Raw genomic sequence first — 26,654 nt, 5'->3', positions numbered from 1 at the left:
TAAAACATATTATGCATGGCCACCAGATGGCAGCAGTGTAGCAACTATTCAACCAATGACACCGGAAAGCATTGGCAGGACTAATGAGGAGCGGAAGACTTAAAATAACATGGTGAGTAGATCACTAAAACAGTTAAGTACATATTTTCAACTTTGGATTTGATTTCAATTGTTCAATGTTAACAATGTTAACGCAGTGTTTCAGCCAAACAGGATTGTGTGCCTATATCTTCATTCGTTTTTCCGCATAACTCTTTAAACTGAGCATGGTGATCGTAGAAGTTTGCAAACGTTTTGGATCGGTGTTGGTGGGAAGGGGGTGTGTGTGCATATTCCGAGGACTCCATAAATTAAACATATCATGTTTGCACTTGAATGGTATTAGCCTTGTGTCAAACTCAAGGCCTGGAGGACAGACCCAGCTTACTACAGTATTTTGGCTCACTAAAGCAAATCGCTGGCGTCAGGCGGAATCGTCGTACCTCCAAAATCATCACTTTTCGGGACCCCCCAAAACGGCAATTTTATTCAAAGAGTACAAGCCAGTTTCAACACTTAGATTGGTCAGTAAGTTTTTTAAAAATGATATGACAAAAATGTATTGCAAATTATTTTGTGGATCCCCAAGCTACGGCTCGTGGAACCCCACAGGGGCTCCTGGACTCCATGCAGTTTGACAACCTTTAATATAATGAGAACAGCATTGTTTAATTAACGTTTGTATTTGGACTCAACAAACAAAAGCATGAAGGAAATATTATCAACATTTGCCTATGTGCAGGAAAAATCCTATTTCCTAATCTGACGTATTTGAATGGGTGAGGGTTAGGGTTAGTAATTCAACAGGATGTTGTCAGTTGTCGAAGTACACCCACATTGTCAATATTAGTCCCCAAAGGTCAGAGTTTTTTTCTCATCTCAAACTCTCAAGCCTTACTACTCCATGTGGCTATTAGCTTCCTTTGTTTGGATAATTTGGTCTAATTTGAGTTTCAGTGCAGAAAATCAAGTATTCACACAGGCTATAAATAAGCCATCATTTTCTATCTCTGTCTGCACACAGCCATGTTTCCCCTGTTTTTCTGTCTGTGTCAGACATGTCACTGTATCCTGCTGTCACACAGCACTGTGCATCCCTTCTCAGTGTGAGTCTCTGACCTTTTACTGCTGCCCAAACAACTTACCATGAATGCTTTAAATGAAGTGGACGTGTCCACGCACACACATATAGTATGTTAATGGTTACAATTTAAGGGGGGACTATGCTGGGTGGGGAAAACTCACTCAAGCATTATCCCATGCTGTGACAACAGAGCAAAATTTGTACCCAAAACCCTTGACTGTGACAGAGACATTCTGTCCATGTGTTGAAGACAGACTTTTCTGTAAAAGACACAATTACCCCAAAACAGTGCTTATTTGAGAAAAATGGCCGTAGTGGAGTAACTCTGTACTATCACACATGAGCATAAAGTTAAAAATAAACAAATTGCCCCATGTAAGGAGATGACACCACCTCATTCTCAAGTAGTCACTAGTATAAAAGCACCATGTTGACCATATATGGAAATTAGTCAAACTAACACACTGTTCTAGCTTGTCACATCACAATAAACAAGGCTGGAAATTGAAATGTCAGATTATCAGATGACATGAAGAAATTCCATATTTTTTTCCCCACATGGCTTCTATGGAAATACAGTGGTAAATAAAAGTTGATAGACATTGATACATTCCAATTATTTTTGTTGATAAGTTCCACACTATGATCTTTTTCAGATTCCGTATAAATCATACAGTAATACTAGACTCTTTAAATGCACACTTGCCCACAAGGGGAGCAACATCTTACTAAACCGTGCCGCTGGACCAGGGCACATCTGTGTTCACAGTACCAAAAGAATGTGTTCCCAAGCGGTCTCATCCTAATGGTTCATATTATCTCTTCTGAATGGCCCCTAGACATAAACACATAGTGAGCTGACAGCCACAAGCCCCTGAATAAAAAGTATTTTTACTTTGTAATTCTCTCACGCTATTTCTGAGTTTTTTTTCCATTTATTTTAAAACAGTTACAGTGTTAAAACAGTTTGAAAGATGTGAATGCACTTCAGTACCCCCCCACAAGTGTCTGACCAAAGCCACACCCTTCACTAGCGTAGATGGGCCACAGACGTAGGCCTATGAATCGACTAACGATGATGCCAAAAGGCAGCCATCTTACATTGCCACTGTTACTGACAACTTCTGTTATTTTTTTCACTGGAACACACTGTTATCAGTGCGTGTTTTACATCAGGGTCCCTGTATGGAGTAATGAGAGCCTCTCAAAAACAAACTTCACTGTTTGTAACCATTTATAGCATATTATCTCAGTATCGTGAATCGTGTCTGACAGAGGTTTGGTTTACATTTTGCAGCATTTTTTTTTTCTGACGAATTGTTGAGTAGCACTTGGAGATAAGAGAAAATTTATAATCGCATTCTTACTGATGAAATGTGCATGTAGCGCTTCTCCCAGACTTATTGGTACAACCATTAGAGACATTGGCATTTTCGCCGTATGGACAGTAAATAACAGGAAAATGCCGTGGAGAAATCAAGGTACTCAAGTTAGGCAAGGTTGTGGTAACGTACGATGGCCAACGGTGGCTTCATTTCTCGCTACAGCAAGTAAATTACATTGTTAGTCCATTCATGTATAAGTCTGGGGTAGGCACTGTCCTCAAACATGGCCATTCATAACAGCATGCGATTATGAACGTGTGTAGTCGTGATATATAGTCACAGAGAGTGCTCCCCAACTTCAACAAAATAGCAGCGCTAGCAATATTAAGCTAGCATCAGCACTGTGAACAGGCAGATGTTAGCCACGGCTGCTATGTTATTTTTTATTTTTTATTTTTTTTGGGCTGTTATGTGGATAGCATGACTTATTTGAACTGGTGTGTGACTAACACTAAATGCTATCATTGGGAAGTTTTCTTTTTTAGAATGTAGAATATTCCCCAAAATATATTTTGCCATCTAAATTTATATCACTTTTTCAAATCAATCACAAGTCAATCAATTACAGCTGATTGCTCTCATACAAAATCATATTATATACTCCATCTTGTACAGGCTGTTTTCCTTCCCCCATCGCCTGATCAATTGCCTTCCCTGTCCCGTGCTTCATTTTGACCTCTCTCGTTCCCCTCCCCCTCTTTTCCATCACCTTGCAGCTAATCTCTCCCTGCCTCCCATCTGCACCTTTTTTGGTTACATTCTTGTAATACACCCCCCAACTGATGAGATATTGCTTCTTATCCCCTTCCCTGTGAGTCCCCATTCCTTTTCATTCCACCATGTCCTCCTCCTCCACCACCACATTCTTTGCTTGCCAAATGTGTGTCATTTTCATTTCCCCCACCCCTGCAACCTTTCTTGCCAACATTCCAACCGCACGTTCCCTCTCAAAATGTCTTCTTCATGACAAGTCATTCCTTTTCACCACTTCCTCGTCTTTCATGTCATAATGCTTTTCCCTATTCCTATTCACCTGCCATGGGCCTGCATACACTTTCTAATCCCTCCCATCTTCCCCTACTCTTGTCCCTGCTCCATTTTTTCCTCTCAAATGCCAGATTGAGAGGTAAGTAATTTGCTGATTTGCAGACCAGTCCTATGGGGTCATATGGTTCCTACTGAATCAAGACTGTGTATCTTAAATACAACATTTGACATCCTTTGTGTTTTAAACACTCACAATTGTAGCTTCATCGATTGCCATATTTTCATTTACTTTATAAACAATTTTATAATGCTATACATGTGAAAACATTTAATGAATTGAGGATGTAAAGGCCTCAGCCGTGCCCTTCAAAAGTCCCTGCACCAATGAAAGTGACTCTACATGTTCCTTATGTATTCCTCATGGTAATTTTCTTTAATGTTACAGAGCACACATTGATTTCTTGCCTGGAGGCCACTTGAAGCTGCTTAGAGAAATGGTCACGTTTGAGTACCCTCCACAGATATGCACCAGGTTAGTGAGAAGCATCTGGGATGAAATCAAAGGAAGGTTTGCAATGAAAAAAGAAAGCACCATAGAGAAGTGCCTTTACCTTATAAAGGTATACACCTAAACAATCCTATTGGGTAGTAGTAGTAAGTCATAATACAAAAAGCATCACACATGCACTGCAATGAGTCATACTATCTTATTTTGGTCATAGGTTCCACATGTAGAAGGAATGTGTATCCAATGCTTATGTCTAAATGAACCTTTAAACGGAAGGTGAGAAAATACAGGCACTCCATGAACGAAATATAGCCAGATGACTAACAGCTCATGGGAGAATGCAGTGACTCTGTAGTATGCACTTGCAGTGTAGAGGCAATGAGTAAAAACACCAGGGACCATTGGGGAACCTCAGTGTGTAATCTTGCTATTCCCCTGGCTTCCTCCTGGCTCGATACGTTTGTAAAGCCTGGTGAACCCAAGAGGAACATCATGTATAGAGAGGAATATGTAAGACAGACACTATTTAAAATGCACCTATTGATTTCTCAGATTACTTTTCATCAGATTTAAAGAACTGCAAAGAAAACAGGCAAGCATAATTGCTGTACTTCTGGATGTAATGTATGCACACACTCAATATCATGAGAAACATATTTTATCCCATTGCAAGGCTTGAAAAAAACTTTTTTTTTCTCTTTGCAAAGCAGTTTTGCTAATCAATTACTTCATTTGAGCAGAAAAAATTCATACTTATTAGAAGCATTTTTTTGCTGGTCAATCCCAGAGACCCGAAGCAAGAGTTTGATTAACTAGCACTATCACAATATAATGAATGAACAATTTATTTTCTTTTTTTATATGAATAAGCCACTTGTTAAATTGTCTGCTCTTCTGCTGTTCAAATTTGTATACTTTCCACAAAAAAACGGTTACAGCCAGACTTCTGTGAAAAGTGTACTTGATCACCCAATCACTAAATTCAGATATTTCACAATTAGATGTCAATCATAGGTTATCTTAACAATTAGTATGGCTTCTCAGTCTTCTGTTAATTACTCCTCGTCATCCCTTCGTGAGAATGATGAGAAATGTAGTTTATTCACCGCCACAGTGATTACTGACTTTGAGCGACTCAGCAACGTGTTTAGCCGCACTTGTAGCTAGCTGAAGCTTGTTGCTAGCTAGCTGGTGCACCATCAATAGCACCAAGCTTGCACCCTGACCTTCGACTAGATTTTTCAGAAGGATGAAGTTGTGTCGGATGTCTATAAAAATGTTCAAAAGATTGTGTTATTAAAAGTGGTTTTGTTGGCTCAGCAGTTGAGGATGCCTGGTGAGATACATACATGAGTGCATTGTGTTAATCTATAACAATGCAATTCTGCTTGAACATATTGTTTGTTGATTACAGTTGCTGAAATGCACACTGCCATACTGAGAGGTGTTTCTAATATGTTGCGTCTCATGTAATATGTCTGGTAGCCAATATAGAGTCAGTTCATTGTAAATGTATGGTTCAACTGTCTACACACTATAGTCAAAGCAATTCCAAGCACAATTGTGTAGCTGCTTACTGTTTATGTTTGTGTGCTGTATTTGTGCAGTAGGATAGTCCATGCTTTGGCCCAGTTTAAAAAAAATGTTACAATCTGTCCTTCGGGAGAGGCACCAGATCGCCACATCACATGTTTTTTGACCAAATCCCCAACTCTGTTTCTAGATTTTGTGAGCCTTTCTGCCTCAGTCTCAGAGCACTCTCGGTTCCCACGAGCCCAGCTGTCCAGAACATAATGTTTCAGTTTAGGCTGAAGCATTCTTTTCTACTGCTCGGAATATTTTTATTTTTTTTTTTAGGGGAGAACAACAACGCTACACTTAACCAACCTGTTCAATGAGAACTCCCTCCGATATTTTTGCACAAATGTCAGCACTATATTACATTGAAAAAAAATATTTTTCTGGACTATGACCAATACTTTATTCTAGCAGCAGCACTATTAAAATATGACCACAAACATGAAAACATTAAATGATGGCAAAAAAGACCTTATAGCGGTATTGTTTTTAAGTCATTAGGCCATTAGAATAAAGTCTTTATTTTTGCTCACAATATTCAGTTACTGTTTAAAAAGCAGGACTGTCAGCAGTTTATTCAAGTTCAGTTATGTTTGTGTTTGCTCCTGAGGAAGAACTACATGTACAGTACTGTCATTAAGTCTTTTGTTGGGTTTCTTCCATCATCTTACCAGAAGTGTTTTAAATAAATATTTAATGATATTACACCATTTCCATTATTATGATGTGGCAGGTCCACAAAGGTTAATGGTCTCAGACTGTTGTGTTATGCTCCTGTGGGAATTTTTATATTCACTCCATTCTATTCGCTCTATTATCACATTACAGTTTCATTTTCAGTGTGGCCCTACTATTCTTTAAAAAAAGAAAATATAGTTCAGTATGATCTGTATTTTTTTCCAAACAGTAAATATTGGGGTGTCATTTGCCACAATATCTCAATGACCAGTACTTTGAGATGAAATGCTTTAATGTTCTCTTGTTAGAGAGCAGATTCTTCCCGCAGGTTAGCACACACCTCCTTAACCTGGGTCGTCCTTCAGCCGAGAGAAGATTATGGCGAGAGGGGTAATGTTGTAGGGGCAAAAAAAAAAAAGAGGAGCAATTGCTTTAAAAGGCATCTGGTGTAAAGTGCCATCAAGGAGGAGAAACAGAGAGAAGAGATGGATCGGAAGGACTCGGAGGGGATCTTATTTATACAGTATATGCATCACTATAAGTGTGTTGTTAAGGTCAGTCTGGACTACTGAGCTCTCTGGTGAAGGAGTAAAACTTGTGATGCTGTTGGGTCTTTTGGCCTTAAAAATAATAATAAATAAATTATATTTTCTTTCATCAAAATAATTAACCCTGCGCCACCTATTAATTTGAGAGTAAAACTTTCATGTCCAAGTGATCTATATACGCTTGGTTTCAAGTCCAAATTTTGTGAGAGGTGTAGGATATAGGCACGCATGTGGTGGCCATTGGGAATTTCAGGAGATTCACGAACGGCCAGTCCATTCCATTCTGAAATTGGCGTGTATTAGGGCTGCTCCATCTGTCTAAGAAGCACGATGATCCCATCATTTCAACTTTTTTTTTTAGAGTTGTCTTTGTAAACAATGGTCTTGAACTCACACTTCCCAGCTCCCGAGCCTGATGCCTTATCCATTAGGCTACTGGAACACCACAAATGTATATGAGCACACAAAAGGTTGCCATTAGATACCACAGCCGCTCAATTTTCTGTGGTTAGCCTTTTAGAAGTCCTTAGTCCTTGGTCTCAAGCTGCTGAGCGTAAACCATGTTACAACTAATGGTGATTTTAATCTTCTGTATGTGTGCATGGATGTGTTTGTGTCTGACTCTCCAGGGCATGGCCAGTAAAAAAAAAATGGCCAAAGGACAATAAATGTACTCAATAAAACTTTAATTAACAGATAAAATGACTCAGGTAAACACAGCCACAGTGACTCTGCATAATTATCTGTTTTGTGGCCACAAAGAGCAAAAAGGCTAGGTAAAATATCGTTGATTTCCGGCTGGCATCTGAGCAAGGAGGATGCAATTTGTTACTGAGGCCCCATTAGTAATGCAGTATTCATATCAGCGTGTATTCTAAGAAAAGAGGTAAAAAAAAAAAAGAGGGGTGGGGACTGAGCATCATTAATATGGCTCCACTACCATTACCCTGAGTGCTTTCGTGACAATATAATGGCTGTCGCCCAGACAACAGGGTCACCGTTTATGTACACGGCAACCACTGATGTCAATGTAGTAAAGTAGGTCCCGGAGTCCCACTTGGCTAAAGCAGAGGCTCTTCCAACAAATGCAGACACACTCAGTTTGGGCAGGGCGACTTGTGGGGATATGAGAGGTTTGCTGAACCGCCAATCAATAATGTAAGAGAGAATGATGAAAAAAAATGAGTGGGTGAGTGAGCAAGCAAGTGTCTGAAATGAGAAGGAGAGGGAGAGAGAGTCCTCCCTTGTGAGGAGTTCTTTCCTGGTACAATGGAGTTATTTGGCCGATTTTCATATCCTTGATGTTATTAACTGTTCCATTAGCGCACAACTGACCAAGAAGTGCTGGGGATGTTTTTCTGATCAAGTTTTCATTTACTGTAACTTGACTCAAATGGTTTGTGGAGTAATGCAAAGTGGAAAAGAGAGGGATACATGATCAATAGTTGTTTTGTGGAAATGGGTGGAGATCATTATAGTTGTCCTCCCCCCTTAGAAGTGGACAAGCTTGACTGATTAATACAAATGGGAAGAATTATTGCCAATTAGCATCTTTGTGTATTAGGTTTAGGTTTCCCTTCCTTCTGGCGTTGAAACATTGAAGTTGGAAGCTTGCACAATACTAAACTAAACTTTACTGCTTTGTAGAAACATGTCTGTTGTGCTCAATATTTTTCTCAATATCTTTATTGAAAATGACTGGATCTGTGAAATGGATTTTTGTCTTGATTTTTTCTGGTTCGAGATTCATGGTCTGCCAATTAGTAAAAAGGTAAAAGCTGCTTTTGTTGGGCGGTGTTGACTTTGTCTTATGTGACTTTTTACCCTTGTCACTACACCACACATCATAATGAGGTATGAGTTTAAATACTGGAAGTACTGTAGCTTATCTCCATTCAAAGAATGCCTAACTAGGCACTGAAGCTGCACAAGATAACAGTCCAAAAGTTTTTTGTTTTTTTTTGTCTCAGATTTTTTTTAAAATTATATATAAAAAATATAGACAACATATAAATCAGGCAATCCAATTAATATCTTTACATATACATATACAACACTATCAAAAATACAATTTTAGTTTTAAATACAAATAAGAATTATAATAAAATAAAGTATGAATAAGAAAAATAAATTCACCTTTCAAAACAGGGATATCTGTGAGTTATTCTTTAAACTGTGTATAGTGTATAATAATTGATTTACATGTATTATTTATTAGATCAAGAGACTTAAAATAATTATCTACTTCAATCAAAAATAATTTAAATAACGGGGTAGAATTTAAAAGTTTACATTTATGGATGTGAAATGTTCCCAACAAAACATATAAATTAACAATAGTACACAGCTTTTTTTCTTTAAATTCAAATAGAGTAACAATGTGTTCATCATTCAATGTAATCTTGTATGTAGTTTTACACAATATAGAGTTCTCAAAATATTTCCAAAATGTAGCATTTATAGGGGCAGTCAAAAAATAAATGAGTCACACTTTCAGGTTCAGCATTACAAAAAGAACACTTATTATCAGTATCTGTAAAACGTGAAAAAAAAAAAAAAATATATATATATATATATATATATATATATATATATATATATATATATATATATATATATATATATATATTGGATATATATATATATATATATATATATATATTGGATATATATATATATATATATATATATATATATATATATATATATTGGGTATATATATATATATATATATATATATTGGGTATATATAGATATATTGGGTATATATAGATAATGGTGCAAACGTTGTTTCCATTCACTCCTCATAATTGCCAAAGAAATTAAAAGCTGCACACAGAGAGAAAAAAAAAAGCATCTATGTGCATGTTTTGTGAATGTGTGCGCATGTATCAAGACTCAAAGAGTCATGCGTAGCTCATCCTGTGTGTGTTTGTGTTAGAGAGCAGCAGGGAGTGTCTCTCGGGCAATAAAGTCTTTATTTCAAGAAGTGGGAGCTGCAGAAGAATTGAGTCTGCTCCTTTGAAGACCAACGCTGGGGGTTGAGGGATGTGCGTGCGTGCGTGAGAGAGCATTGTGGGTGGTAACTTGTTTGTGAAGGTGAAGGTGAAGGTTCAACGGGTGCAAGCGCAGAGCTAAGATGAAGTAAAAAGATTAACTGGTTAATCAGGCTACGGCGACTCATTTAATCAAAAACAAAGGAAGGGCGGGGGGAAGCCCCAATGATAATGATAATATTAGGCAGGGAGGCAACAAAGTACCAGTGGAATTTAGACTCCATGGGAAATTTGGCACTGAGCACTTTGAAAACTATAGAAGAGATTAAATGGAAATCATGACTGCCACTGACCCTTCAGTCACTGGACGACCTGCTCCACCAACTGACTGTTTATCTTTTACAAACATCTGCTTTTACTTCGGAAAACAATATTCAATGACAACAACAATCAAAGTAATTCGGGGTCAAAAAATATTTTGCAGTAAACTTTCAAGGCAAAATAGTTTATCCGATTATTTGATTAACCGAGGGAATCATTAATGCTATAATACATTTTTAAAATGCTCGACAGTGATAAGCAGCCCTAGTGCATTCCAAATCTTTCTGCCCATTCCCCGTTCAGGCCACTTGCCCAAAGTCAGCCGGGTTGGCTTCAGCACACCCGCCACACTAATGAGGACAATGACAAGCGGTATAAAAAAAACAATCATTGAGTGTTTATTTCCGGTCGAGGAAACTCCCGGTGCTCCTAATGGCCAGTCTGCCCCTGGTTATGTTCACATTCAGTCATTATTGTCAACTGATGGTCTAAATTATAAACACTGGATACATCAGGGCTGGCGTCGCCAGTAAGTTATGTTCAGCTTTGACAGTGATGGTGAGTTCGTTATGCTCGTTACGACACGCAGAGGATCAGTGTGGATTTAAATTCGCTAAGGATGCTGAGATGCTCCCTTTGACAAAGAGGCAACACAGTGGATTGGATTTTTACAATAAAAACAAAAGCCTTTTCATCTTTTGCCCTGGTGGGTCATGTAAGCGGTGACCTTGCTGAACTGTACGGTCTGCTTTATTGTTCCTTCTATTCATCTGAAGCCGCTGTTCTCGCAGGGACTGTCTGTCTTGGCGCTGTGGATAGAAATATAACCATCCACTCCTCGCAAAGTGCGTGGTTATGCTGGCAAACAGCACAGTCTGGTCGCATAGCAACAAAGTCACCCCTCTCCCTCTTCCGTCCTCTTGACTTCGCTTCCATGTGATCATTGGGAATACAGCGTTGCTTGCAAACCACCTTAACGCTATCGCACGCTCGCCTCTGAGTGCAGCGCCTTGTTTGAATGACACATCACTACTTGCATCTGGTGTGTGTTTGTGTCTATCCATGTCGAACATTGTATGTGCTGTAATTCGACGCATAAAAGAGAGAGGAGAAAGCGTTCTTCTATCAGTGGGGAATTAAATAAGACAGCAAATCAACTTTATTGTGTGGAGAAAATATTGATTTTTTTTTTTTTCTGTTTTTTTTTTTCCTCTCTAATCATCAGTGATAGTTTTCAACTCCCCCCTTATAAAGTTGCCTTTCTCTTAAATTTTGTTTGGCCTGAAACAAGTTTGAATGTATTTCTAATCAAACAGTGCACATCCTCTCTCGTGGCCTAGTTAAAGTTATTGAACTCTGCAGAGACAGTCGTTCGGTGGAAAATGAACAATACTAACAGATGCTGCTGAACTTAGTTTCCATCTATCTGATGTGATATGACATCCTCCCGTCATGTTACACTCTTGCCATGATCAGCGGATATGATGTTTTCTAACGGGTATGCAGGAGCGACACACGCACCCTTGAAGCATTTAGTGAAGTTTAATCAACATGTGGTGGATTGTGATAAATCATTTGCTCCGTGTTAGCTTGATGTGCTGTGTCACTATTGTGTGCTTCTGGCATGTCACGTTTAATATGCCGCAGATGCCAGGAGAGGTCTGGGACAAGATGTGCAAATTTTCATGAGAAGACTGCGTTTGAATAAACACAATTAGACTCATATTGTATTCCGCACCATACCAAAGTGAAAGCGAAACAGAATTGATATTGTAGCCTTTTACTTTTCACTGAGTGGGAACTGAACCGTCGCTGCCGCCACAGAAATCAGGCAAGTGAAGCGCTACACTAGTCATTGGCACTCCGTCTAATTCATTAATCATAACTTAATTTGTTATCATTACTTTATGATTACCCGAAAGACTAATTCGAGGCACGCTGGGAGTATTTCATTAGGAAATATGGTTCCTTTCCCTCTTAAGAGCTACCTGAATCTCAATAAAAACTATACGATGATGTGAGGCTTCAACCAAGGAAGAAAGAACACATTGCTCTCACAAAGTTAAAAGCAGAGAATGGGCCAAAAGTGGGGCTGTGAGTTCACTCATTCATAATTACCGTGTAAACCCAAGATGTAAGAATACGTGAACTCATTCACTGCCAGACATTTTCAGACACTCTTTTACCCTAACGTTTGAAATAATTAAAAAAATATAGAAGTACATTCCTTGGATGGAATGGCTGGACTGTGAAAAGACAAGTAAATTCGTCAATGGCAATGAATGAGTTAAGTATGGTAGTGTGTGTATAAACATTTCGACACCAATGTGGCAAATCTAGTTTATTTGGCATGTAGTGGAGGTGGCGTGCCATCATAATCAGTGATGCAACACACATCTTTGTGAGGTAAAGCAGACAGCCTGTTTGCTCCCGTCTGATGCTTCACATCTTAGTCTTGCAGTGTTACTCATACAACCTATGCAGGTTTCATCCTCTGCACTTAGATTGCTCTTCACACATCAAACCTGTTGGGGATATAGCAAGGTGGGTGGAGATCAAGAGCGTTTTAGGGTTGGAGCACTTTTTTTTAGCCTGCACTTTGCCTTAAATCTGTGGGGAATGGATCGTGTTCATTCACACAACGCTTCTGTTGTGTCATGATTCTTTCCATCTGATTTCATCCAGCCTAAGTGAGAAGTGGCTATGGCTTGCTGCCCATAAGGATTTTTCAAATTTTGATTTGAATTTTAATCTGTGATTGACCCCACACACAAAGATAGGAAATCAGGCACTTAACAGTTTTGGTCATATTTAGTGTGTGGTCTCCTCTGATGATCTCAATGGAGAGCACCACACACATTAAGATTCTCTCCCACCACTGACCTTGAGCAAAGACCTCCGAGGCAGAAGGTTTTCACAGGTGGTCTAACAAAAACGAATAAGAATTGAAAATACATCTGGATAACCCATTTTTATAAAAACAAAAACTTTAAAAAAAACAAACCCACTGGGTTTAACTTTAATTTTTTTTTTTTTTTTTACCGCCGCTGGCCTGTTAGTATGTCATGGCAGTTCTTTGATTGGCTACATTGTCACAGTTCGGAGTCAAATGACTCAAGAGCAGTCGGCTTTTGGTCGTGAATATCGAACAGGTTTAATATTTGAGATTGTCGGCCCTGGCTTGTTTAGGACCCTAAAATTGTGACAACTCCACTCTTAAAAACACACCTCAGACCAAAAGATAATCTTACCTTATCTCAACCTATCATAAAACATAACATACTAGGACAAAAGGGGCAAAATCAGGATAACCGCAGCCCGATTGTCTCAATGTGTGTACCCGACCTAAGCCGAAGCTCACTTTATATGGTTAGACAAGTCGGGTGTTTAAGCTTAGGAAAGGAGGCTGCACCTGTTGTCATGCAAATGTATTATTAAGCTAACTTCCTTTTGTCGTCATAGTTAGCATGACTGAAGTTTGGTTTGAAAACAAAAGTAGTATCAGTGATTAAAACAATAATCTCAGGGTGAAAGATTTAAGATAAGTACCATATGGCCTTCAGTCCCTGGCCTACTGCAGCACCAAAAGGTAGCAATATCCTCCTGAAGCTGCCAGAAATGTAAACTGTGATGACAAGATTGAACAGAAACACCAACCAGACTCAAAAAAGGAGCCCCAATGATGCACTTAGGATCACTGAGGTTCCTGGTACCTGGACTTGTTGAGTAATTGGCTGCCATTTGTGTGTACAGTATGTTTGAGTGTGTTTACGTGTATGCGTGGACATGCATGTGTGTAAAATGTGCCTTGATTCATATTCATTTGGAGCTGCTTATTGCATACACTGTGATGGAATTTCATGAATTAAACACACAGCCGATAAGCGGCACATTCAAAACTTGCTGTGTTAGTTTTAACTCAGATAGGTGAATTAACAACGTAAATTAATTGATTTTCGGTGGCCCGTTAAATTACCGTTAGAATTTAAATGTCTACAAGGAGTCTCGAGGACTGGCTTCATATCCACTTACAGGTGCTGGTGTAGTTGTCTTTACCATAAGAAAAACATTGAGAGACTTCCTAACTTTTCAAATTTTGAGCAAAAAACGAATTTAACTTAAATACATTTAAATAAGTAAATAAATCAATTCACCGCACCTTCAAAAGATTACATATGAAGTCACCCGACGCCAGTGACATTGTATGTGTATGAACTCCCTCACGTAATTGAGGTGCAGGCCGAAAATAAAAATAAATGAATTTCAAATATGGGTTTATCGATTTGCTTACAGAACTCTTATTTTGTCAAGTCGCCACCTTGTCAAAACGCCGTGGGCTGAATACGCTTAAATTCGTGAAAAGAAACGACACAACAGATCTCTTCTCTAGCCATTGTAAATATGATTATTATCCAAGTCTTTATAATGTAGTCAGTCCGCTTCAACCTCCTGCAATTAAAATTGCAATACTGTCAGTTTGTGTGTGTGTCAAACACAAACACACACAAATTGCTAAGTATCTGTAGTCAAATATCAGTTATTTCCTATTAAACTTGTCTTTCCTGCATACACAAGATTTTTAAGTCTCTCTCTCTCTCTCTCTTTCTCTCTCTTTCTTTCTCTCTCTCTTGCTCTCTCTGGCTCTCTCTCTCTTGATCTCTCTCTTGCTCTCTCTCTCACTCTCTCTCTCTTCTCTCTCTCTCTCATATCTCCCTACTTGATGCATCCCATTACAACATGCAAACTGGTGCTGTGTGAAAACATGAACTACTTCGTTATTTGTGAAATTGGTACTAAAGTGTAACTTGACAAAACCCTTGACGGTCCTCATCTTGATGCAGGCGCACGTCTTCACTTTGAATACAATTGTTGCTATACAAGAAATGCAATTTATCTTGTAAAATTACAAATGAATTCTCAAAAAATGGACATTTTCCCCTAATAGTCCTTCATAATCACCAAGGATATGTGGGTTAATGAAGTCTATATGAATAAATAATAATTAATAAATCTAGGCCAGTGGGAGCAACATCAATCAGCCTATCTGATGCGTTGAACTGTTTGAATTTTGCAGCTGACTAATGACACTTATGTAAGGAAAGGCCAGGTTGCGTAACACGTCACAGACGGCAGCAAGAACAAAGAACAGATTTCCTGGTTTCGTGACGGTGAAATATGAAGATGTATTGTCGTAAAATGGACCGGGTGTCAAATGTGTAACTTTAATTCGTGGCTTTAGAAACTATACGTGCAGATCTACGCAGGCACGTTTTTCGGGCGACTGAAATGTAGTCGTTAGAGAACAGACACATTTGGTGAAAATGTGTTGCTACATAGCTGTACATGCTCAAAGGCAATGGTCACAGGCAGTTAATAATATATACAACATACAGAAAATATACTATAGATTAGACTGCGCTTATTAAAAACAGTCATTTGTGGTGTGCTTTTGTCAAATATGTTGCTGTAAAAGGTTTTCAATTGCTCCTGAAAACCTTATTTGGTTGTATAATTGCTTTTTAAATACGTTTTGCTCAATAACAATATAGGAATACAAAAATGATTGTCAACATTTTAGTATATGACTTGATTTGACTCCCACATGGTACAATCAATATATTGATTAGCAATTCATTTTAGGAAAGCTTTAATTGACAACTTTCCTGTGAGATGATTTATAAAAAATGTCTCTCCCTGGACTGAAGCGGTGTAGAATAATTATCAACATTAAACAACCCTTCCCCCAAGCTCTAGACTGATCACTTAATCAATAATTTATGCGCAAACCTGACCTGTGACCTGAGTGTGCATACAAGTATGCAGACCTCTAATAAACTGCAGTAGTAGCAACACTGATGGCTGTTCTGATCCTTTTGTAGAATGAAAGTCATATTTTGGGGGAAAAGAAAGGTGAAAATGTTATGATTGGCTCTCATGGCTACCCCAAATTATGATATAATAAATATATCATAAAAAATATATAATAAATATATATAATATATATATATTTTTTAATCCTGGGATTGAATGGCTGGACTGTAAAAAGACAAATAAATACGTCAATGGCAGTGAATGAGTTAATGTCCACCATCACATATTTACATGATTGTGTAAAATAGTGATGCATTAATTACTACTTATATTTTAAACATTTCCTTCAAAATATTTGCTGTTCAAAGAAAAATGTTGCCATTTTCAAGCTGTGGAGGTTTATTAGCAGAAATGTACAGTTTGTTTCACACCCCTCACTACAATCACTACCATATTGTATATATTTTGTTGCTTGGACATTCTTAACAAACTTATTAAAAATAAATTGACATTTATTGAGTATTTCCCTCATCATTGAGCAGGACAGCTATACAGTATATACAGTTACATGGTTATGATGTGAATATTAAAAAAAAAAAAAAGCACGGTCAAACACTTCAATTAATGATCTTCAGTAATGTAATGGAGTGACGTGTCAAGGTAAGGCAAATGCTTCATGTGAGATTTTATTGCCCCTCTGTGCTGAGGACAGTTTTTACACACACAGTAAACCTTTAATTTAATTATCCAGTAAAGCACAAATACACTCGCACACTAACACAGACCATTAATTACAGTTCATTTATTATGGACATCTCATTGACTGCATTTTTAAAAGGCTGTACTGAAACCAGAGGCCGGAGGGTTCAATGACAGGTCGCCCTGAAACCTGACATCACCACCCATCCAGGATGTTTGAGTGAAGGCTTTGTGCTGTGTCGTGTTTTGGGCAGGGGGTCTTTGCTTTCATATGCACTTGTAATGGAGAGCAATACAGAGCAAAGAAGAAACGTCTCATTTTATTTGACAATTTGTCGGTACGAGAGATTCAGGAAGAATGAGAGCGCTGTCCCCACTATCAAAAAGTCAAACTAATAATAATGACTTCACCACCACTCCTTTAATCCCTCAAATCCTAAATCACAATGCACAACTATTAAGATGCAAATCCAGTTCTCGACTAGCCATGAAACAAATTCAGTGAATATTCGTGAGTCTTTCTTTGAGAGTTCTCATTCTACAATGTGCCATAAGACATTATCGTCCCGATACCTACAGTATCGGGTCAATAATGTGCAAAGTTCTTTCAATTAGCATTACAAATCTCACAAAATGCTGCAAAAGCTTCAATTTCAGACGAAACAAGTATGTCTCAAAAAAGGGAGTAAAGCGAATTTCAAGATGAATAGTTCAATCTTTCAATGCACACATTTTATTTGAAAGTGTATCGTAATCAAGCTAAGCAGTCCACGATACAAACCATCAGCAAACTGACGTCACAAAGTCTGGTATTAATCAAATGTGTGGGTTCAGGGACCTCTCCACTGGAGTAGACAGTTACAGTATGTCCATAATTTCTGGAACTCCTACAAGTATGATAGTGTCTGTCGTGTCTTTAATCTTAAAGACCTCAACTTTGAGATGCCACTCTGCCGCTTGCATCTACAACCTAAGTGGAATTTTGTCAAGAGAGGACACAGTCCGACGGTTATTGTAAATCTTGAGCTTCCCTCTAATCCTCTGACTCATCCTCCTTTGCTTAACACGAGTTCTCAGGAAGTCACACTTGTGTCTTGACATACTTTCTGACAGTTTGCACATGCCTCAGTCCCTTTTCTGTCCATATCTTCTCATTCCCTTTGGAAAGTCATTCAATGACGATACTGTCTAATGTGCACCCAACCATCTCAAATATTAATATTTTGATGCGTGTACATTATATTTCTAGGCAGTTTGTTGCCCTGCTGATCAAGAAAAGCTATGAATTGGATTAATGAGTAGTGTTTTAATGTTATTTATGGACACAATTGTTGTTTTTTTCTTTGGAAGAACAATGTTACACATTGAATTTCAAATTCTTACCTAATCTAATCATTTTATGATTTTAACACTTTACTGATGGAAAGGGAAAAAAAAGTATTATCCTAATGACTAACTACTAACTACTGTGAATGTTTGTTGTGCCTTGTAATTGTCTGGTGACCAGCTGGCAAAGGCTCCAGCTCACCCGCAATCCTAATGAGTACAAGCGGTAAAGAAAATGAATGGATGAAAAACATATTTCCCCCATCACTCAGTTCCTTTTTCTTTAATTTGATCCCAATCACGTCTTGCATTATTCTTGCGGGCAACATGACAGAAAAGCACTCCATCTTTATTCTATTATCCATTTAAAAAGTAAATGAGTTAACATCATACTGTATACTTTTGTGTTACTGACTGTGACCAAAATTGCTTCAGGCATGCATATGTTTTGTTGGACTGTCCAAAATGATCCTGTATGAGATTTCGGTGTTGATTCTCAGTCATCAAGAGCAAGGTAATCCAGAAAGGTTCAATCGAGGAAACTGGAAACTTCTTGTTTAAAATGAAAAATCCTTTTGGATTAAAAATGTGAAACGAAAAATGCCTTGATTAGAATTTTGTGTATATCATTTGCGACTCAAGATATTCCACTAACCACTAAACAAGAAATGAATAGGAAATAGAAAATGGATGGCTGGATAAATTCATCCAAAAAAATAGACTATGCTTTGAGTGAACCGTACCCTTGAGTGATTTTTCACGCCATCTGGATTAATGCTGTTAAGCAGAATTAACAAATGACGCCCCAGTTGGATTACAAAGGCTGCATCACCCGCAGCATGGAGATTAGAGTAAATTAATGGTCAGGAAAATAATGGGATGTTGCAGCAAATTTAATTTAAGACTGCGATTTCAGTGGATATTATCACTTTTTACATAGGCTGTATACATTTTAATATACACCCAACTAGTTAACTAAAACTGATGCAGCCTCCTCCGGATGGCCCACTAGGACAGATTAGTTGTTCCATGAATTAAAATAAATAAATAATTGCATAGGTTTCTAAAGCTGCAAAATTAATGAGTAAAAATTTTCAGATTTTAAGACATTCATATTGTTAATTTTTTCATACAAAATAAAATTGTCCTTTCGAAAACTATGAACAGCAATGATCAAGTGCAAAATTACACCATTAAAAAAAAAAAGGGAGCTAATTGGATTCTTCTGCTTGTTTGTTTTGGTCTTTGATTGCATGGGTTGTCCTCATTTAAAACCCTTTGATCCTTTCTTTGTTACTTGCACTCTAAACTGTGCTGGGTCTTCTGACTTGCGGCTTCTGACAGTGTATTGTGGTTTCAGACTGTTCCGACAAAGCCTATAAGATCCTATCTCATCCTCGTCTAATGGTCCTGAAACATTCTCCAAAGTTCAATGATTCAAAGCAGCTGACAATTGGTGAAGCATCTGTATCAAGTGCTCCTAAGTGCACCGCAAGCCTCTAGTGCACTCCCAACCTCCTACCTTCCTCCTACTTTCCTCCTTTGCCTTCCGTCTGGGGATCCTGTTTGATCTGTGATATGACAGCAGCTGCACCGTGTAGCTCCACACAAGCCCATAAATTGACTGACAAGCGCTAGTTGCCTTGACATACTCTCACACACCCACATAGACACATGCTCACAAACATTGGTTAAAGAGAGCTAAGGAATGCACCAAGTTGCCAGGTGGCCCTTTAGCCAGTTGAGTAAGTGAAGACAGTATAAATAACCCTTTAAGTGCATGCAAAGTCAAGGACGATTTTCAGACACAGGCTGGCACCACTTTAAAAAAAACAACAAAAAAAAAAACAGTGTTGTCTGTGAGATTTGTTACCGGGATTATTTTACCCATGCCTGCTAATGTCCCCTACAGTCTACAACTGTGCCCCAGGTGGTCGAGATGGAAGTCCATCATCAAAGTGTCCTTGAGCGAGATGCTGAAATTGCGGAATGTTGATGTGCTTGCGTGCCCTCAGGTTCAGATGTAGCCATTTGCAAGTTTATTGTTTTATAGCTCCGATTAAATGAAGAGAATGAAACTTCGGGCGCAGCTTTACATAGCACTTCCAATCTAGTAATGAGAATCAATACCGATGTCTACATAAATTATGCATTCTCAAAGATGAGAATTCTCAATTTTGATGGACAGTATCAAGAGAGTTATTTTTATTAACCGTGTGTTATTGTAGTGCTAGTGGAGTAGAGGCAGCACGGTGGGTGAGTTGTTAGCATGTCCACCTCTGGATTTTATGATTATGCATATGTGCCAAATGAAGTGGGTGCATCAGCATGCTTTCAATATCAGCGCCTTGACCTTTTTTTTTTTTTAACGAAGAAAAGAAATACTATAAATCAAAGCTCAAAACAAAGTCATACACCCAGATTAGCGAGTGGATTCCATCTGTTCCTAGATGCAGCCCTCTGATTGGGCGGATGGATGTGATAGTGATTATCATTGGATGACGTGTTAGGTCGAGTGACCCATCTCCGCCAACCTCACAACCTCTGTAGGTCAGGACTGCGTGGGATTGTGTATGTGTGTCGAAGCCAATGCATGTGAGTAAGTAAAGTATGAGCATGTTGTTATTCCGTCAGGGCTGTATTGAGATTAGAGGACAACACTGGAGGGTAATCCTTTCTTGATGAACATATGTTTTAATCCCACAAACGTGCTGAATACTACACGTGTCAAAACAAATACATCGATGAAATGATCCCTGGAACATGAATTAAAAAAAAAAAAGACTGAAAGGGATTATTAAGGTGGCGCAGGGAAGGATATACATAGATGGGAAGATTAACAATAAGACTTGAACGGTTACATGAACCCCTCTGGCCTTATGTGCGTGAACACTTAGAGGTCAGCCAACGACGTATTAGTGATCGGGCTCGTTTGAAAGCACATCGGATGAAATGGTAATTCACTATGTGGCTGTCCAGAGACTTTTCAAAGCGCTGCTCCGGCGTGTGCATGTGTGACTGTCTCATTAGTGAGAAGCTGTCAAGTGAGCGATGTCACCACCGAACTCGGAAATCCTCCGATGTAGAGATCACAAACTCAAACATGCATGCCGTCCATACACGTTGCTCGGCAATCAATTATGTATTTTGGGTGTTTTTCCACTAATGTTTTGTCACATTTGTCTGTTTGGGCCATTCAGAACTAAAATACTTTAGTCCACATGTTCTTACATTATGCTGTATTCCAGAGCTGGGCACTTGACCCTTTTTTGCCGGTCTGGCCGCGACCCTCCACCCTTGATCTGGGTACCATTCCGGCCGCGACCCCCCTACCCTTATTCATATAAAAATAGGGCAGATTAGTGGGCCAGACTAAAATCCACTTCCGGCCATGCTTCGTCCAGCCATTTTTAAAAATTTTCCACCCCCCACCCCTCCGCCCCAAAAATGGCATCCGGCCGGGCCTGAGGGTCTGCCCAGCTCTGCTGTATTCTAACAAGTACTATGAAGATGAAAATGGTAGAAAAATACAGTTGCTGAAACTGGACCATTTTTCATAATTTTTTGCACCTGCAAACTCTTATAGCACTACTAAGATTAGTGGGTCAGAGTTTGTGGATGTTCCCCCCCCCCCACAGAAACTTGGTTAATCAGTCAACAGATCCATTGGTCCATCTATTTTCTATTTATTCTGTTCAGGGTCACAGGTCATCTGAAGTCAATCCCAGCTGACTTTGGGCAGGAGACAGCGTAAACCCCAAAGTGGTCGCCCATCAATCATGAGGCACATATGGACAGACAACCAACAGACAACTGCCACTGTAAGTAAAGTAAAAGTATTAAACAATGTATTCTTATTCTTATTTTTGAATTGGTAGTAATGACAAAATCATACTTTGACTTCATTTACTACTCAAATGAAAGGATATAAACACCTATGATGCAGATACGAAATGGAAATGGAAAGTTGAAATCACATCAAGCACCTTATTATGATATTATGATTCATCCAATGATGACCTCACAAGATAGAAGTAATGTCTTAATCACTACATTGGTACATAAACTCCAACCCAGGACGAGATTTGTCGATTGACCACGTTTCAAATTTTAAATTCCCGTTCATAAGAAGTGAGGAAATATGACACAAACCAGCAAATTCGTCTTTCCTTAACCCCTTTCCCAGACAGACAAACACGCAACACACGCATCCCGACTGGTAGCAGCGACTGGTCCAGATGGTGAGAAAGCAAGCAGATATTAGTGGATAATGTGACGGAGACGGCAGCGGGTGGGGTTTGGTGGCGCACGTAGGGGCGAGAGGGTTAATGCTCCTTGATTGGAATGCACAGCTGCCCCAGCACACACACAATTCCATATGCACACACATGTCGCCGCGCAGCTGAGTATGTGAAGACTGCACAGACGTTTTCGGGAAGCTTGGGGGGGCTTCAAAGGCTTGTATGACTCAGCAGCGCATGGAAGCTTTTTCATGTTTGTCTCCTGATTGTTTTTATTTAGCATTTCAGTGCCCACCCAGCTCTCGTCTTCTCTGTCTGTTTCACCTCACATCGCAAAATTCTGTTGCACACACCCCCAAATGTCAAAATATATGAATACTATATGGACAAAAGTCTAGGGATTTATTAAATTCATAGGTTTTCCCCTTGATTTTGATTCTTCACTTAGTGAGACTTTTTGGCAATTGTTGCTTCACCTTTCTGGGAATAGTTTGGCGAAGGCCATTTTCCAGGCTTCTCGGGTCCAACGTATTACTTATAAAGCACACATTTTCTTCCATTTTTACTCTCTGTTTCTGTCACATACATAGAATTTGGTTTGGTTTGCTAGGTTGCCTTTGCATGATGAAATGCTTTCATTGACATTGCTTATTTTCCACTCCGGGGGCTCAGCTTCGCGTAGTAAAAGCAAGCAGCCGGCCACCGTGAACACTCACCGTCGAGCAAGGCGGAATTGGAGGCAGCCGAATGCCGATAGGAATGCTTCAGCAAAATCTGGCCCACTGGGTGTCAATTTAATGAAAGTCTGGCTCGCCTGCTTATTGCAGCAGTATATGGGCAGCTGGCCCCTAAAACGGCTTGATTTTTGCAAGCAAAGGACTAGGGTGAATACAATTATTCCAGATCCTTTGAGCTTTTTAACAAACGCATGTTACAGACATGCTATTAAGACACCTAGGAGCTGTTTAAATTGCGGGCAAAAAGTGCATATTATGGCCCCATTGAATGTGGGTCATCACATTTGAATGCGCAGACACCCAGCAAAAGTAAGTGTAACTTGGAAAAGACCGATTTGAAAGTGTAATTACTATTTTAATGCAAGCAAGGGCATCAGCCTTTTTCGTACTTGGGTATTGCATTTGAATGTGCTGAAACCTGCCTCAACTCACTTCGACCTGAAGAGACCCATTTGAAAGTGTAATTAATGTTTTAATGTAAGCAGGAGGATCAGACTTTGGTGCTCAGACACCGGCGGTGTTTGATCGCCTTGGAGTGCAGTCATGTGAATTCAGGTGCTTCTGATGTGAAGGAGACTTCCTCCCACCGGTTGGTGTAGCTGCGTGGATGGGCTGAAGGTCTCTTTCTGCCTCCAGCACCCCAATAACCGATACCCTGTGAACTAAACATTACTGGCATTGTCATAATTGGGTCTATGTGATGCTTCAATTGTCTTGCTGCAGGGGGAGGAGGTTCAGCTCTTAGGTATCGGGTATCTCTTTTGAGTCGGGACAGAACTGTTTCCATCTGTACAGGAATTAGCTTCAGTTTGTCCCTTATTCCAGTTCACAAACCAGATCTTATACAGGGATGGTGTATCACTTTTGTCACTGGCATTTGAAGTTGACATCATACTCAGACCGGTGCATTTTAATGAGACCCATATAAGAACGATAGCAATCATTCTGTCTTGACGCATATGAATTTCACCTTTTTCGTTCTCTCTCCCCCATTTTTGGGTGTCAGCCTTCCTTTGTCACTATAGGCGGGTTTCAATTCTGTCAGTGGGCCGTGCTGGTAGTGATGGGAGGAGGCGGTGTCCTGTGTGTGAAGGTGCCCTCCATCCTACAGGTCTTTTTGTTGAAAATGAGTTTGATGTTTTTTTTGGGTTTTGTTTTTCAAAAAAGGGGCCGGCAGTCTGCCCTCTCCTTTGCCTATGTTTTTTTTTTGTTTTCTGCACATGAAAGCATGAAGTGGCAATGCAAAGCCACAACAGAATTCAAATCAGATATTCCTACATGGTCACAATTCTGATTTCGGTGATGCAACTGTGGGACAAATAACATGCCATGATATCTTTTAAAAACGGCTTTACTATAACAAAATGTCCATCTAATTGCATATGATTTATTTATTGTGTGCAGCCACTTGACAAAATAAAATTGAGTAAATTCAACACGCCGTTTTTTTTTTTCAGTGCAAGCTCGGCTGAGCCACTGTACAGGGTGACAGAGTGTCTTCAAAGGCTGTGCGTGATGCCGTTCCATACTGTGTGGGATTATGTAACCGCTTCCTCTGTTCCTTTTTGTGTTTATGATTGCAAAGATCTTCCCCCCTGTCTCTAATTAGAATGATTACATTGCAATGTTGCTAGAATGAGGGGCGGAAACGACTGATTTAAAGAGCCCCGCTGCCTCTCTTTTCTTTTTACCGTACTTTTAGTATATTCTTTCACAGCATTTATCTCAGTGTATTTTTCTTCGAGCTCAATAATACATTCAATAATGCATATTTCAGTGACTCCGTGCATGCAAACTGCACTTTTGTGCACATTGCACATGTACTTTATATACTGTAAATGCCTGTGCTGCTGTTGGAGGGAAACCCTCGGAACTCATGCATGCTGCGTCCCCGCCACCGCAAATACGTCAGAAAGCCTAATGGGAAGTCTCAGGTCCCCCGAGAGAGCGATGTAGGAGGATGGGAGGGAGTATTGAGTAAAATATAGCAATCCATCAAAGTTATATGCATGAGGGATGAAGGTGATGTATAGCAGAGAGATGATGATGCTTAAGCGCTCTTCCTGAAGGGCTGTGTGGTTCGTCGTCACCGTCTTTAACGTGTGAAGGATCATAAAGCATTGGGTATGGTTGTTCTGACATTTTCTTTTCGTTTTTTTTTTCTGTGTTCAGGCCCTTTTTTGCTCCATAATCTGCTCCACCATTATTAGATCATTCATCACTTGATTGCATGGGGCTGCAGCCATGACATCATGAAAATGTAAGCGTCACATTGTGTGTGATTGACGCCGTGCACTACATGGGCCAGTTTTCCGGCGCAACTGCTTGAAAATGAATATCTGTGTCCGGCTGTGTCTTCATTTTATACTTTGAACCGTGAACCTTTTCGCAGGGCTTCTTCTTTCTCCACTGCCTTCAGTCATCCCACTTAGCGGGCTCCCGTGATGGTCACAGATGAGACACGGAGATGAGAAAAGCAGGAAGCAAGGCAGGATGATGAAAGCGTGGGAGTCAAAGTGGAAGGGAGGATACTGGAGATGGGATGTTGGGGGGATGGGGAAGTGCTTGGGACAGAGCGTGCAAGAGAGAAGGCTGACAGAGAAGTATTGATTATCTGTGCGACGCACGGGCAAATTCCACTTCATTTCGACGGGTGGCAATACGTACCAGGAATTTAAAAACTGCGCGAAGATGGATGTTTTCTGTCTTTTGCCTCCCCCTTTTCAATACATTTCAGATGTCATGATATTATAAATAAATAGAATAGAGTATATATTTAAAAGAAAAAAAGTTTAGTAAGATGGTAAAACTTGTTTATTTGGCTTACTTCCATGCCCTCCTCCTTATCACGTGTGTATTTCTTTCCTTTAAATTTTAGTTATTCATTTTAGCTTAAAGCGGAAGTCAACCCAAACATATTTTTTCAAAATTTTTTTTAGCCGTGATTGGTCGTTACCTGAGCCCTGTGTAGTTGTGATGTAATTTTCAGTCGATAGAAGTGACAAAATGGCCGCCTCCTGAGATGGCTAAAAACGGGTGGATTAACTCTTATTCCACAAGCGCAATATTTATCAGAATGCCTTGTTTCAACTAGTGGGCCTGCTGGGAACATATTCTTGAAAAAAATTATGTTTGGGTTGATTTCCACTTTAATACTAAAACTCAGTTCTGATGTTACAAAAACTTATACATGTTTTCAACTTTTTTTTAAATCCTCACTGCAGTGAATTGTATCATTTTTACTGTAATCCAAGTTAATCATTCAATGTAGAAACAAGAGAAGGAACTACAATGGAACTTCTAAGGTTAAAAACAGTCTGTTACAGGATAATGGTTATTTAGAAAAAAAAATGTTCCCATCGGAAATAATATAAATAGACATAATAGTTTCCAGGGTTAGACTCATAAATCCTTTCACTGTAAGGCACGGTTTTAAAATAACATTGTAACATTCTTAGTGGTCAAGCAAGTTTATAGAAATAAGTTCACCACAAAATATTGAAGTACAACTCACGGATCTTGTTTCTAACTATTTTGTAAAAAAGTGAACTACTGTAAATGTAAAAGCAATGATATACATTGTGGCTGAACTTTAACAACATGACAGTATATATGGGCGCTCGAGTCTTCCTGCTTTGAATGTGAGGTTGCCGCTTTGCATGTTTCTTAAACCATTGATGCACGCTGAGTTGAATCCTTGCATGACAAACTCCTTT

General features: G+C 39.2%; 1 long non-coding RNA gene across 1 annotated transcript; it reads left to right on the top strand.

Annotated features, from left to right (window-relative positions):
* Positions 1-22: 22 nt before the first annotated feature.
* Positions 23-25,801, top strand: LOC147134686 (uncharacterized). Its single transcript, XR_015090134.1, has 5 exons — positions 23-112; positions 3,941-4,027; positions 21,660-21,781; positions 25,111-25,198; positions 25,331-25,801. It is a non-coding gene; the product is annotated as an uncharacterized LOC147134686 (long non-coding RNA).
* The last annotated feature ends 853 nt before the right edge of the window (positions 25,802-26,654 follow it).

This window comes from Filicampus tigris, chromosome 16 (genome assembly GCF_054856515.1).
Source record: "Filicampus tigris isolate MCC_2025a chromosome 16, RoL_Ftig_1.0, whole genome shotgun sequence".
Lineage (NCBI taxonomy): Eukaryota > Metazoa > Chordata > Actinopteri > Syngnathiformes > Syngnathidae > Filicampus > Filicampus tigris.
Note: the sequence above shows the minus strand (reverse complement) of the source record. Positions and strands in the feature narration are given on the sequence as shown.